The 16,817-nt window shown below is 38.6% G+C and overlaps 1 protein-coding gene and 1 non-coding gene across 2 annotated transcripts in view; both read right to left on the bottom strand.

Annotated features, from left to right (window-relative positions):
• Window positions 1–16,817, bottom strand: part of METTL25 (methyltransferase like 25) — a 1,435,064-nt gene that overhangs the window by 1,240,079 nt on the left and 178,168 nt on the right. The window lies entirely within an intron of this gene.
• On the bottom strand, window positions 12,580–12,661 carry TRNAS-UGA. The gene has a single exon. It is a non-coding gene; the product is annotated as a tRNA-Ser (tRNA).

Below are 16,817 nucleotides of genomic sequence, written 5' to 3' on the forward strand. Positions count from 1 at the left end.
TAAAGTGTTCGAACATTTATCCATGGTGCATATTTAACTAAGATGAAGTTTCCCGTTCATTAACCAGAAAATTTAACTTCCCAACATATGAGGTTGTATCATGCTAATCATTTTATACAGACTTTCTATTCCTGTTTTCTACATTTGTTAATCTGGTTAACGCACTGGACACAAGTGTCCCTTTTCAGGAACGGCATGGGAGCACTGTGGTTAAGTAACATTGGCAGAGTTGTGCAGTAAGCAGACAAATGTGGAAGAAACCAAACCACAATTTGGGTACAGGAAGCAGCTTATTAACAGTTCTGATCCTTAATCCCCTGCAACAGTAATTTCCAGACTTTACAGAGTAGATAATCGCTCACTCAACTTTTTTATTCATTTATATATGTATACACACACACACACACACACACACACACACACACACACACACACACACACACACAGTTTTACAATATTTGTGTGAATTCATTTAATAGGCCATTTAAGCATAGAAAAATTACTTTATTTGCAACTCACTCAATACCGCCATCTCTCTCAGAAGCAGCATGGTGTTTGGTCTCGTCACAGTACATCCACAGCTATGTGGACACTCAGCAACAACATTCTTCTTAGAATACACAAATGCTTATTCACTGCAGCAATTTTTATTAACCTCACCAAAGGCTTTGATCTTGTTGATTACTCAATTCCCCAGACGATCTCAGTGAAATAGGCATTAGTGATGATACTACCCTGGTTAAAAACCTACCTCTCTAACTGCCACTTCTCAGTTAATTTCAATTAATCAACCTCTACATCAGTCCTTCTCTAGAAAGCTACCCCCAAGGATCTATTCTGGCAACACTACTCTTTTCTATTTACATTAACAAACATTCTTTTGACTTACTCAATGTCCCTGTCCTGCTTTTTGGAGATTACATGGTCCTATTTCCGCCAACCCTTCTGTTTATTCTCTTGAACTTGAACTTCAGGCTGACTTTCATGCCCTTATTCAATGGGTCAATGATAAACAATTATTACTACACTCATTTAAAATAAAAACAGTGCTTTTTAGCACTAGGCAAAAGCTTACTTCTGTCTCCAGACCTCTAAAAATCCTTGATCATTTTAATGGTGCTACTGAAAATGTCCCTTTATTCAAATATCTAGGGGTTTGGTTGGACCTCTTCCTAAATTTCCAACTCTACCCAGATCTCTCACACGCACACACACACACACACACACACACACACACACACACACACAGTCACACACACACACACACACACACACACACACACACACAGACACACACACACACAGACACACACACACACACAGACACACACACACAGACACACAGACACACAGACACACAGACACACACAGACACACACACACACACACACACACACACACACACACACACAGACACACACACACAGACACAGACACACAGACACAGACACACAGACACAGACACACAGACACACACACACACAGACACACACACACACACACACACACACAAAATCAACTCTCTCCAATTCTTTTCTATCCAGATCTCCCCTTTTCTATCCAGACCCTGTATAAATGCCACAGGTAAAGGTATCTTACTGTCTCAGCTAGAATACTGTCTTCCGCTAATTGCTGCAGCTTCTCAAATTAATATATCCACCATTCAGTCCATTTCAAATGTCATTTGCAGATTCATCACTCTCTTCCCAAGAATGAACAACACAAGAAACCACTGAAAAAGCTAACTGACTACCTGTGAAACAAAATGCTGACTTTCTACTTGCATTTCAACTATTAAACTTATCAAGAATGACAATGTCCCTACACTAGCTTCCAGACTACTCAGAGATACACCAATAGATGACTTTAGACATCTTAACCACTCATGTTCTCTCCTCCAACCCCCTCAGACTAAGCTTTGCTTCACAGACCTTGTCTTTTCAGTCCTTAGTACCAAACTATGGAAATCTCTCTTCTTGAAGATAATTTTTCTTATCCCATTTTCCATTCACACATAAAATCACATTTCAAGAATCTAGAAAAATGGAACTAACATCTCTCTGGTCATACAACTTAACCTCTTCCTTCATTCGTTCCATCTGCATACATCTCTCACTCCGTTTTTGACAGTGATTCTACCAGCATGCCAACTCTGATGCCACTGTGACATAATGCATGTATATATTGTGTTTTTTTCAGCCACTCTGTATATAATGTAATTTATCTATTGCCTTTACACCCTTAAGTCAACAATGATAGTCACTTTGTAAATAATATATGTACATATTACATTTTGCCATTCACTCCGTATATAATGTCATGTATCTAGAGTGTTTCTATGGGCTGAGACTGAAATGGTCCAGTGGGATCAGTGGTCTACTCTGCTTAACAAATTAAAATAAATAAATAAATAAATAAATAAATAAATATCTGCCCATGGACCAGTTCTTTCAATACATTTTCATGTCAAAATGTTTTTGAAAGGGGTTTGCCCAAGAAGTCTCAAAAAAAAATCAGTGTACTAGCCTTGGTGTCTTAATTTTATGTAACGAGACTCTAACACTTGTTCCATTTTAACAAGGTAATCTGGCTGATTTGAGGTTCTTAACAAGGAAAAGTCTTTCACTGATTCCTGTGACACCTGCAAGAAGAATATCTGAGTTGCAAACTCCTATGGTGAATCAACCATATCTCATTTTCCACAGAGTCAATTTTTTTGAGAACTAATTCTTCTTCTATGCCCAAAGGAGCATCAGAGTTTACTTTAAGCCAAACTATCTATCTCCCACTTTTCTGTCCTGAACCTAAAATGAGGGAAAAAGGATACTCCATACACTGGATGTTCAAAGACAATTCAGGTACTATCTTGACAGAACTAAATCTTTTAGATCATTGGGTCAATTGTTCTCTTCTTGTAAAGGTAAGAAGGTGGGACAATCTGTGTCAAAGCAGACTATTTCCATATGGTTGTCTCAGGCTATTATCTTTTGTTATACTCACAACAAAACTATTCCAGGCAGAGGAAAAGCCCACTCAACCAAAGCCTTGGCTTCATCTATGTTTTTTTTAAAAAGGGTTAGATTCCAAACGTATTCTAGAAACAACAACTTTGTCTTCTATAAATATGTTTATAAGGCATTACAAGATTAATTCCTTCTCTAGGTCTCATGCTTTGCTAAGATGATTTGGCAGGGGTTCCTGGACCCTTCCCCCTCCCAAATATAGTAACTCAGGGCAATCTACTCATACAGCTAACACTACTGCAGCAGTTATCAATATAATGAAAGCAGATGTGTAAGTAAATTTACCATAACAGTATAATTTTGAATTATCACAGCTACAGTAGTCGCTCCATCCCATTTGTTTTTTGGTAGGTTGCATATTCCTGGGTGTGGACACTTAATTTTTGTTGTTCCTAGGATTGTCCTTTCAGAGCTCAGCCTCCCTTTCTTGGCATTAAAGCTCTACAGGCCTTGGCACCAAAACCAGTCTTTTTAGTCAGCTCAGTTCGAGATGAATTGTTTGGGCATTTGGAAGGTGCCTTGAAGTTTTGGAAGCTCGCCAGCTATTATATCCTTGGCACAATATAACACATACAAATAAGACTACTGCAGCAGTAATCAATATAATGAACAATAACCCACTCTAAATCCACAGTTAAACAGTTTCTATACAGCTTCCCACTCTAAACAGATTTAGACATTCTTCCTTTCTGGGAATCCATCTCTAAGCATGAAGGCCAACATCTGACTAAGGCACATTTCAGTCTCCATTCAAACCTCAGTCCAGGGCAATAAGCTTCCATCTTGAAGCTCTACTGAATCTACCATGACTCAAACCTTTCTTTCATATAGGAATTAATCACATAATTGGGTCTTATAATCAAGTAACAAAGGCATTTCTCTTCTGGCTAATACATGATACTACATGACTGCTCTTAAGTATTATTTACACTATACAACAGCATTAATAAGGCCTTAGACACAAAGTACTTAAAAATACATTTTTATCCCTGTGCAAGCACTTCCAAGCAAAGATCCTAAACCTTATGGACTTGGTTGCATACTTTGAAGCCATACATATGTCCCCTCCAAATATTCACTTGTAAACTGTTTTTCCAGTCCATCTTCTCAATCTTTTCCAAACTCATCTGATTGATTCTTGTAGTTATCACACAATATTTTATATGCCCTGCTAATTACTCCTTTTTAATAGCAGTTTATTTTCTAGATTTTACTAAAAAACACACCACAGCAGGTCTTTCACTTAAGATTCTCATCTCTTTCTCTTAGCCTATACTTTGTCTTCCCTACTGGGCAGTGACATCAGTCTCTAGCCTGCAGTCCAAATGTCTTCTTGGCCTCATCCCACTCTATTATCTTTCTCTCTCTAGATATTTGCTCCAATTATCTTGGTTCCTTTACTAGTTTTCGCCAGTAAATTCCAGCCTCCTCTTGCTTATTTTCTGTACTCCTATTTGCAGTCATCCCTCTTGGCAAAATCTCCTTTCTCATTTCGGCTTAGTTCTAAGAATACTTTCTGCTACTTTATGAATATAATATTCTGTATGGAGGGTGCTATTCTCCTTAAGAATCAACAACTAAAATTCCACTCTCTTTATATATTTCTTGAATTTCCCCCTGCTTCATCACCCTTTCCATTTTGAATTACAATCTTCTGCTTGTGTTATGTATATGAGCCTTAACTGTGTAGCTCTAAAATATCCCTTCAAATCACTTAATCTTAAACCTCCTTATTTTATTGGAAAGACCAACTTATTCCATTTAACTCTGGCCCTCTTCCCCTCACAGATAACCTTCTACAACTGTTTATTAATTATTGCCCACAACTTCTTCTTCGGTTGATAAAAATATGCCTGACCTGTATATAAAATGAAAGAGATTAAAAATATTTTCACAGTTTCTATCTTCCTATCCATAAACAAGAGCGTCCAGTTTCTCAGTTTTTGTATTAGCTTTTGTTTCGTCTCTTCCCAAATATCCATAGCTGCGATATCAGAAGTCTTTTTAATTCATACTCCTAAATACTTTATTTTATGCCCCCATAAACATGGGTACATTTATACTCCTAAATACTTTATTTTATGCCCCCATAAACATGGGTATTGCTGAACCAATATGTGCATGGGTATATAATTTATGTCTATAGCCTTTGTTTTTATCTTCATTAATTTTTTAATCCAAAAAGACTTGAAATTGCCTCAAAATGTTCCACAACACTAAGATGTCCTTTTCTAGATTTGTCTGGTACAAAATAATATAATCTGCAAATAAAGATAACTGTTCTTTATTATGAAACTAATTATACCCTTGCATTTCTGAGTCCCTTATTTTCTTTGCTGTTGGCTCTAAATGTACAACAAATAAAGGGGAAAGGACAGACACAACCCTCCCACTTTAATTCTTGCCTCCGATCTTTCATATATCCTCTCAATTAACCTTATTATTGCATCAGGGAATGCAAATGCTTCCGTTGCCCTACTCATAAAATTCCAGCTTACTCTGTTGAATGCTTTCTCTGCATCAAGACTCTCTAACAAAAAAGGCATTTTCTTACATTGTGCTTCCCCCTGGATCATCATTGTTCTATTAATGCTGTCAAATGTTTGCTTCTCATCCACAAAACTACACTGATCCAAATATATCAATTTTGGAAACATCTTTGCCATCGATTTAGCTAGCATTGACACAAACACTTTATAAGCATGGTTTAAAACTGAAATGGGTCTGTATGATTCCTTCTTTTAAAATACTGTTAACAAAATCTTACACATCTTTATCACTTTCCTCCCTACTAACTTCCAAACTTCCACAAGAATGTCAACTGTTCCTACAGAGTTTCCTGAAGATTGATTATACATCATTTTTATTTCATCCCCTCCTATCTTAACTGTTCAGTGTTGAGTCTCATCTATCTCTAACCTTGGCATAATTGTCTTCCATAAACATTTCCATTTGTGCTCTTTCTTGATTTCCACATTTCTCTGCTTTATACAAATTTTCATAACATTTCCAAAATATCTCTAAAACCTCTACAGGATCTCTGGTTATTTTTCTTATTATAGGCAACTGAAGTCTCGTGACAACCTTTACTACTTTCTGCTGTCCAAGTCATTCTGCTAGAAGTTTTTGTGCTCTAGAGTTTTTATCAAAAAATAGTTACGCAACAGCAATCTTTCTAAACTCATACACATTATCAACACACTTTCTTGTTTTCTCTTCAGCACCCTGCATTTACACCTCTTCTTGTTCTGTAAGATTCCCAGTATTCTGCAATACTTTAACATTTGTCAGCCCCTCCAAGTAATTTATACTACATCTTAACCATCTCTCTCTTTTATTAATAACAAGTTTTTATACACCATCTTCACTGTATCCTACTTACTAGCTATAACTTCTGAACATATTTCCATTTTCCCTAATAACCTCTTGAATGTTGTGTCTTTCTGCTTTTCTCGGTTAGGGGTCACCACAGCGGAACTCCAGTCCGCTAATGATTGGTAGTTGATTTTTATGTGCCGAGTTACCAGCCCTGATGCACAACCTTCAACGAAGGTATGGCCATTCACGCACGTCTCCACGCAGAAGACGCTCTAGCTGAGAATCGAACCGGACAGCGTCTTACTGTGAGGCGACAATGCTACCGCAGCACCACCACCGTGCAATAATCTATTAAATTCCAGTCTTTTAAACAGGTAGGTGGGAAAGTGCCAGCATCTTGATTTTACTTCATTACCCTGCATTTTTATCTTAGTTTTTACTGGTGCATGATCTGAAATAGCAATTGGATGTATGTCAAAGCTTTCAATCAAATGCAAGTACTTCTGTGAAATATAATTTCTGTCTAGTCTAGCCAAGTTATTTTACCTTGAGGAATAATAAGTATAGTCTGCCTGAGTTCCTACTACTGAATTTCTTCAAAAAGCAACCATCTTTAGTTATATTTTCCTCTCCAGGTCTCTATGATATATCTTCACTATCGCAAATCAAATTCCAGTGCCCATCTATAAGTAATATTCCCTGCTGAAAGCCGATTATTTCTCCCAAAATTTTCTTAAGCTTCATAATACCAGTTTCTGGTGGAATATAAATACATGCAAAATCCCACTCTCCCTCCTCCCCTGCAATAGCCCTTTACTACCACAAATCTATCATTACTGTCTTTTTCCTCTTTTTTACCATTCCTGAAGCTCCTCTAGCAAGTAGTACAATTTTTCTCCTTTTCCCTGATATTCTGCTGAATATCCATCCTGAAATTCTTTCTTTGTCAAATTCACATGTTCATTTCTTTCAAATTGTGTCTCCTGCAGCACTACTATATGCAAACTGCATTTCTTAATGTAAATCAATAATCTTTTATTTTAGCTTATAAAAGTAAAGCCATTTACATTCCAGGATAATACGGTTAGAATAGCCATTATGATAGTTATCGTGCTCATTATGACAGTTATGACAGGTTTTTTAATATGTATTTTTGAGTTTTGTGTTACATGCACGCACTAACATATGACCGGCTGATCTTTTATACAGTTATTTCTTCTCATCTTCAACTAAATCTATGTCATACATAGACATTTCTTTCAATGAAAACCCTCAAGCAAAAAAAACTGAACACATTTTCAAAATACTCCCATCCACTATTAACTTAGAATAAACACACAAAACTATATATATTTCCCAAACGTTAGGTCGATCCCTCCAGACAGAATGACTGTCCCAACTCCACAGGGATTACCTGGCCTAAAATTAAGGTTACCCATGCTAAAGTTCATGCTACAGCCTGTGTTCTCACTTGCACTGATTTCTGTCTATTCTTTGTTTATCTCAATTCCCCTTCCAGATGTGAAAAACAGCTTGTATGCTTTCAGAAAACATTAACTTTTGGCCCTAAGGAAAAGTGCACTTGAGATCTTTAAATAAAGGAAATTGTACACTGTACTTGCTAAATGATTAAGGCTGCTATGCACACTGCTATCTTTTAGTCACTTCCCGTAATTTCAAACTTAATTTTCACTGAATTGTTTGCCACTGTACCTTTAAATTTTACATTTCCCTCAGAAAGAATGCTCAGAACTCTCAAGATTACTTGCTTGCACCTACAGGCAGCCCATATTCATTGAACAGTATTCAGCAATGAATCTTTGTAAATTTCACTCAGAAAATACTATACTTCAAGAATATAAAGGCTTCAGCTGCACACTTCTTAACATTTACTGAACGTTTGCTAATGCAAAAAACAGGCTAATATCTTTGCAGAAGTAATAAACATAGCATTTTTCATGGCCTTCATAATTTTTGCCTTTTTTAACACTTACATTGTTACCTCACAGCAAGAGGTTCTCCCGTTTGATTCTTGGTGTGGCTTGGGAGTGCCTTCTGTGTGGACTCTGCATGTCCTCCCCGCGGTTGGGTAGCGTTCGAAAGACATGCGTGCGTAAATGGGAAGGCCTTCGTTGAAGGTTGGGCGTTGAGCTGGCACTTCAGCGTTTTGTAGAAATCTACTGCCAATCATTAGCGGACTGAAGTTCCACTGTGGCGACCCCTTACCGGGGAAAAAAGCCGAAAGACAAACAAAAACTTGCTTACAAAAAAAAATAAATAAATAAACACTTGTTTATTGCTTAAGCAAAGGGCATTAATCCACACATTCACCCTTGTAAAAATAAGAGAAATTATTTTAATTCCATAAATAATATAATCACGCACTTTAATACCTAACCCCCAGCCCAGCAGCCTGAGATAACAGCATATTAACATTAAACTTGCTTTTGTCAAGCCTTTCTTTTCTTATGACAAAATATGAATGTGCTTACTTTAATATACTTAACACTTACAACAATCTCTGAAAAGATTGCCCCACATTTAAAATACCCTTGACTGCATACTACACAAAACTCCCTTACTATATATAGCATGCAGTTTATAGTATGAAATACTTTATACAAATACTAATAAAAAGGTTTCACTTACAGTTACTTTTCCCTTTTTAGTGTCCTCCTAAACATCAACAAAGTGAATATATGCTTTATAGTTCACCCACAAATTTAACAAAGTGAAAAAAAGATCCAGTCTTTCTATGCTACTTTTTCTTGCAAAGCCATATTTCACAAATGTAATTGATGCTTTATAGTCTCCTAGTTATTTATTAATTTCAGTGTTGCAGGTCTTCTTCCTGTTCAACTCCATCCCCCAACACCAGGCTCTGCTTCAAGTCCAAGGTATTCCCGATTCTTCTAGTCAACTCCTGTGTTTTCTTCTTTCTCTCAAACATTTTCCTTCGGAACATTGGAAAATGTTTCACTGGCAAAGTCTCTCTGTGAACTTCACTGTCAGGAGAATGAGAAGTGGAGTTCCCTTCTGCTTGCTGACTCACTTTCTGTTGGATAAACATTTCTATTTACTACTCTGCCTGTTCTGCATCAAAAAATTTCTTTGATCTTCTAGGAAAAAAAATATTATGAAGACAGCTGGATACAGCAGATTGAATCTTACACCTGCATCTTGACATTCCCAGAGTGTTGCAATAAATTTGCTTCTCTTCTGTCTGGTGTACAGTAAATAATCCTTTTCTACAAACACTTTGCAGTCTCCAATTTTTAATATTTTGGAGACTTCTGGCACAGTTCTGTCAGGATCAACCCTTTCTGCTGGTATGAATGCATAGGCTCATAGGTTCATAGAAGGTTACTAGGGTAATGGCCCTACAGCCCTTACAAGCCCTAGCCATATTTATCCAGAGTTGCCCCAGTTGGTGGTTAGGTGAGTGAATTTCACAAAGGTAAGGATCTATGGTATTTAATACCGACTTCCTTTGTCCAGGAGGGACATGGGTGCCACCCCAGGAGTGACTCTACGGTCACCCATCCATTGATCTAGACTACGTTTGAAGAGGGGGGGGGGTTCTGCTTTCACTTGTTCCAGAGAAATGGCAATCTCTAGCAGATGTATCTATCTCTCCAGTATGACTTGTTCATGTCAGAGGCTAGGTTAAGATCCCTGGAGCAAGTGACCCTCATGCAGTTTGATTTACAAAAGTGAAGCATTTCTATCAGATCTGGGTCAGAGACTGCCCTGTAAGCCAGGCACAGGTCATCGCTTAGCAACTCGTAGGAGACAGAATACACTGATAGGGCTTTCAGTCTTAATGCATAAGACTTGTTTTGTGTACCCTGTAATTTCTTGGTGAGAAACTTCTGTGGTCTCTCTAATTGTTTCAGGTGTCTGGTGAGGTACATACAAAAGGGAGCATTGTACTCAATTACTGGTCTGTGGAGGGCCGAATACAATGGAATTATAACATCCTTGGAACTAGATGTGATGCCTTTACTAATAAGATGCACCACATGGAAGGATTTCCTTACTACTGTGGTCAAAGCTAGAGTACCCAGATCATGTACCACTGGGTCTACACCTGGGGGGTGCGGTGTATAATGTAATTAACAGGGATGTCAGGTCTCCCAAAGGGAATAATAATGCTTTTTTTTTTTTGCATTTAGATTTCATCTGTGGCTTTGGCACCAATCATTTGTCTGTGTTAGTCCCAGCTGCAGTACATTAACATTTTTAAGGGGACTCAATGAATGCTCCCAATTTCCAATCATCAGTGAACTTGGTCAGCCACAGGCTGCCCAAGTTTACCTGGCATTCTGAGAAATAAATTTCAGAGTAAGGGGCCTAGCACAGAACTCTGTGGTACTCCACTGGTGACTGGTCTTTTGCCAGAGATAAAGCCACCCACTTTGACAGTGTGTCCTGTCGGTGAGCCAGCTGGCTACCCATCTGGTAATGTAGTGGTTAATTCCCAAATGGGAGTGTTTCTCTATAATATCTGAGCGGGGGATTGTGTCAAATGCCTTGGCTACATCAAGGTAGGTGGTATGCATTGTCTTTCCCTCGTTCAGGGCCTTGGTGACTTTCTTGAAAAATTCAACCATGTTTAACAGACATGACCTGCCTTTTAACGAATCTGAACCGGGTTTACCTATGCTCTTCTTAATAAGGTCCATAACGACTCTTTCCATGGCCTTGAAAATGAGACTAGTCAAGCTTATGGGCCTATAATTTCCATGGTCAGTTGAAGGACCCCCTTTATGGAGAGAGAGATTACTGTTGCTGTCCTCCATTCCACTAGAACATAGCAGTCTGTAGTTAAACAGGACTTCCATTTTAAAGTAGTTATGCATAAAAGACAGTTAAGCAAAAAGAAAAATAACCTTGCTGGTCAAGCATGAGAGAGAGAGAGTTTATTAGAAAGGAAAGATATGCATAAAGTGTGCAGACGGAATGTTCTTTTCTCACGGGAAAGATACAATCGTGCTAGTTACAGAATGTTCCTTAATGGAATGTTGCACATACGAGACAAAGCCTGAGACCAAGGTTAAGAAAAGTAAATAAGGAAAATTACTGGACTAAAGCAGTATAATATGTTGTGTTCAGGATAGCAGTTCAGTTAAGGTTAGCGAGTTTGTTCAACCTGTTACTTCAGAAATGATGACAGACACTTGAGCCTGAGTACAGAAGACAGGTCAAATAAAGACATAGTTCAGGACAATCAGAATATGACGTGTAGCAACTTTGAACACTAATGAGGACAGTATTCAAATACTGTGAACATTTAATAAAGCCTTGTTAGATGAACTACAGTGTTTGGGAAATTTATTCTGAAAAGTATACAAGACTTGGCCAATAAAGGAGAGACTGGCACCTGTTCAGCATGAGTTCAGGTAATTAACAGATAAAGACTTTCAACTTAGTCTCATATCAGTGTTTCCAGCTAATTACAGTACTGTACAGTGTTATCAATTCTTACACCCTTCTTAATAAGGTCCATAATGATTCTTTCCATGGCCTTAAAAATGAGACTAGTCAAGCTTATGGGCTTACAATTCCCAGGGTCAGTTGATAGTCCCCCTTTGTGCAAAGAGAGATTACTGTTGCTGTCCTCCATTCCACTAGAACATAGCCAGTTCACAGGCTGTGGTTAAACAGGGAGCCAAGTGGGTCTGGTAGGTCATGTTTTAAGTTGGTTAAAAGGCAAACTGGAATGTTGTCTGGTCCCTCTAATGCTGTGTTTTTGGCCTTGGAGAGCGCATATATACAACAGGCTGAGGAATGGTGGCAGGTATACTTTGGGTGATGACTGGAGGGGTCAGGGTGGTGAAGTCTGTTCCAAATCTGTCAGGTAAGTAGGTTGGCTATTACCTCAGGTTGAGTATGGATAGTGCCATCCACAACCAGTTCAGAGTATAGCTTCATATTCCCTTCCAGATTTCAGACATAGTTAAAGAATGCCTTGTGATTATCCTTAGCTAGGGAGCCTAATTTTGCATCATAATTAGCTTTGAAGAACTTGTCAGGATTTCTAATTTGTTTGTTTAAGCTAGAGATGGATTTCTTCCTCTGCTGAGCCAGTTCATAGGTTCATAGATTAGTACTAAGCTAACTGCCCTTATGAGCCACTTTAATCTTAGCCAATTATCCCTTGTGAGACTCAAACCCTGCACCTTGTGTTTGTAAGACAAACACCTTAACCATTAGGCCACCCTCCCAACCCTATCAACGTAATCGACAGGATTCAAACCTGTGCGGGGAAACCCCAATGGATTTCAAGTCCATCGCCTTAGCCACCCGGCCACGATTACAACACCCTGCTCTTCTTCTTGGACATTAGTTTCTTTCTCTTGTTGTATAGCCCGTTTACATTAGGAGTCCACCAGGACAGCAAGACTGGGTTTTACGCCAGTCAAGTACTGTCAATTCTGTATAGCTGCTTAAGTAGTTATGCAGGGCATTGATGCAAGCCTCTGCATTGGAGTCTGTGTTAGCTGTGTTCGAGGGAGCTTTGAAACTTCTTATACCATCACTCCATCACTTAGTAGGAAGTAATTTGTCTTTGAAAAATTCTTAAGAGCTTTTGAGCTTGATGGGTTATTTGGTCCTATAATTATATTGAATGAGACTGATTTACAGTCCAATCTTACCAGGGAGGAGATCACGTTGCAGGGGTGCAATGCTCTCCAATGTTAGTGAGTCCTACGCCCAGGACATACGAGACTCTTGCGGATGTGCTGACTATCTGTTCCAAAGCATTTGCATTGAAAAGTCAAAGAACCTCTGTGCCAGCATGTTTGTGGTTGTGTACGTTTCCCAGTCAATGGTAAGATAATTAAAATCATCCATGACTATGATCTTGGGCTGTATGGCAAGTGACTCCAGTAAATCCAGGTATGTGGTATGCTTTTTCTGTTTCATGGTGGGGGACTTATAGCTAGCTATGATGTACTAGGGCTCTTTGCCTATAGTTAATTGGACATGGAGTAGTTCAAGAGAGTCATACTGTTTGACCAGTCTAGAGATGTACTTACCTTAATGAAGATAGATATACCTCCTCATTTGGTTCTTTCCCGCTCAGTTTGTGGTCTGAACATATGGAAGGCATTGTAACCCTGTAAGGCTGGGGTGCTTTCTGCACCTTTGAGCCATATCTCAGTGATTGCACAGATGTCAGCATCTTCCACAAAGTGAGGAGTGCTACCAGGAAGTGAAGTTTCTAGTTTAAACTCCTTTAAGCAACAGTACCCTGAGTATATCTAGAGAGGATTTTGTTATGTTGGGAGGTTAGTTATTTTGAAACTACCTAAAAAAGTACAAAAGGGGTGGCTAATGCTTCTGCCAGTATCCAAAAGCCTAGAGGAAGCAGGTGCAGGCTATCTCTGGCAAAGCAGCGTGGCTTGTTGACAATGTGTTCCCAGGCTGAAAGCTACTGGATCCCCTTAGAATAAAAACAGAAGCTAAACCAATTCTTAAAAATCAATCTTTTTTTGTTTGTATTGTGGCATCATCGCCGGACAAGGTAGAAAGCTGCTTAAGGCTAGGCACAAACCTGACTGTGATACATAATCTGAGAGCTCGGCCATGTTTCAGTTCAAGTAGTCCACTGAGGTACATCTCAAGTCATTCATCCCCATATGGACTATGATAGAGTCATACCAGTACTTGTGGTTGAGTGACTTGATGGATCCGGGCACCTGACAAGCAGCTAACTGCAATCTGCTCCTTATCCAGCCTGGTAAAGGAAACATCTGTGTGTTTCACAATGGAGTCACCTATGACCAGTACATTAGGTTTTGTGTTGTTACTCCTTATGGGTTTATTTTTTCAGACATTGGTGTGTGTGTGTTATGTGTTGTAGTTGTTTTTTGCATTATTATGTGTGTAAGTGGTTTCTGTTTGGAAGGTCTCTGATCTTTTGGTAAGTTACTAGTGAGTACCTCTGCAAATGTGGTTTATGTGTCTTGTCCTTATTTAGAGTGGGAAGTGTATGTGTGCTGACAACTTGCTTGGCATTTAACTTGTCCTTATATGAGAGCTTGCTCCAATTTCATAGTTTAACTACTTCCTTCATATAAAGCATTTCAGGAGTAAGCGGTTGTCAGTATATATGATACAACTGCTATGTTGCCTCAGGTTGCCCATGTCTATCAGGCTGGCCAGAAAGATGATGGGAAACTGCCCATTCATAATATAAGGATCTTAATGTAGGTTTTATTAGGGTCTATATTATATCATTGAATGCTTAAATAAGCGAACGATGAATAATCAACCCCATGTAAGCGAAAGCTTACAACCTCAAAAGCTCAGAACAGCAATTTTTTGCCAAGGGAAAAAATAATCGCTGTTCCAAAAAAAAAAAAAAAAAAAAAAAAAAAAGAAAGAAAAAAGAAATTGAAAGAATACATAAAGTGGGAAGCTTCGCCCCCCCCCCACACCCCCCTACTTAAATATACCAACTCTGAGATTGCACTACAGTGCTGAAAACGGCAAAGTAACGGAAGCGGCCAAGCAAAATCTTTCCCTGGGAAAGAATTCGCTTAAAAGCCACTTCGCTATTTTGTCTTTTCATTGTTTTAAGTTCGACCAAGAAGCATTCAATAGATTGCATCTTCTGTCATCTAATAGGAACCCTTTTATTAGATAAGGGAATGGGTTAATTTGACAGGACTGTGCTGGAAGGTCTGAGACTACAAGAGGGGCCGATACTTTGTATAGGCTAAAGTTGATTAATAAGGTAACACTGCAACTGAAATGCTCCTAGAGCAGCAAAACAGCTGGAAAGGTTTCAATAACAGCTGTTTGGAGGAAAAAAACTGAGCTTCTAGGCTTTTGCATCTATACAGGGCACTACTAACCACCGTTGCGAGCAGAGCAGCACCGTGCAAATAGAAGGTTTAAAGAGTAACAAGTTTTAAGCTAACTACCAAACAGGAAAGCACATAATATGCCTTCTAACAGCAATATCTGACTCAGACAGGTTAGATCAAGACAACGCTACCTCAAGGGTGCAGAAAAACACCTTCTTAACTGTAGAATAGCTGGTTTGAAGCCCAAGTGGAACAAGACCGCACAAACTACCTACAACAGCCATACAACTAACAGATACAATGTAATACTGTGCAATTAACTACTTAAAGCAGCCTACAGTACAAACTGCTACTAGATGAATAATCCCAGTCCTGCTAGTGTAAAAGCACAGTAAAGGAGTGTCCAGAGTGAAATGCTACCACAGGCAAACTTATAGATATTGCTAAAAAAGTGTACTTTAAACAACTTACAAAAGTGTGATTATTAAATAAAAAGTGCTTTGTTTTGTATAAATAAGCCAAGAGCCACTCAATGGTACAGAATTTATAAAGGCACTAAAACCAAGATTAATAAGCCCTCCAGCCAATAAAACTATATGCAAAAAAAGTATTTCCCCAGCCTACACAGACTAGGCTACCTCCCAGTGCACTAGATGCAAAATCCACTGACATCTTCATGTAAAAACAAGTGCTTGACAGAGTGTAAAAATAAACTATTGTATCCAATAGCTAGCTAGATAATTAATTCAGAGCAAATAAATCAGTAGAACAATGAGAGACAAAATGCACTTTTTCAATATAAGCACAAGGAAAGGCAAATAAATAATTTAAGATATCAAAAGCAGTGCAGAAAGGGAGAAGTTTATTAAGCTCAAATTACAGTGGGGTGGGCAGTTTAAAATAATTAGCAGGGAATCACCAGTAATGCTTTTAGTTTATGCACACATGAAATCTTTTCAAAAAAGACAAAAACTCAGAAATTCACTGTGTATTTAAGTATCACTCAAGAAAAAAAATGTAACCAATGAAAAAACTTGAAATGTACAAAGTAGATAATTTAAGTATCTATCTCTCACATAGAAGAAAAACACCAGGCTAAGTAGATTTCCTAAAACAGAAAACAACAAACTACCACAGAGGTGGTAGTCCCCTAAATACAGAAGATGTAATAAGGGATCTGGGGACCCAAGTAGATAGTAATCTCTCCTTTGATAATTACATTGCCAAAGTGGTTAGAAAATCCTTCTATGTGGCCCACCTAATCACAAAAGGGTTCGCATCCAGATCAAAAGAGGTCATTGTGCCCCTCTACTCATCACTCCTCAGACCCATCATAGAGTACAATGCCCCATTTGGGATGTACCTTACAAGACACCTGCAACAGCTGGAAAGACCATAGAAGTACCTCACCAAGAGGATCATTGGCCTCAAACAGATGCCCTATGCAGCTCGACTGAAGAAACTCCAGCTGTATTCGGTTACATACCGCCTACTCAGAGGTGATCTCTGCCTGACATACAAGGCCATGTCCAACCCAGAATTGATGGACATGCTCCACCTAAAGAAAATCATATCCCCTCGAGCCACACACTCTAGGGATCTAAACCTCATCACAACAATAAATAGGATGTGCTGGAGGGAATTTAAAAATTTTGCT

This window comes from Protopterus annectens, chromosome 11.part0 (assembly GCF_019279795.1).
Source record: "Protopterus annectens isolate FY-2018-M chromosome 11.part0, PAN1.0, whole genome shotgun sequence".
In the NCBI taxonomy this organism is placed as follows: domain Eukaryota; kingdom Metazoa; phylum Chordata; order Ceratodontiformes; family Protopteridae; genus Protopterus; species Protopterus annectens.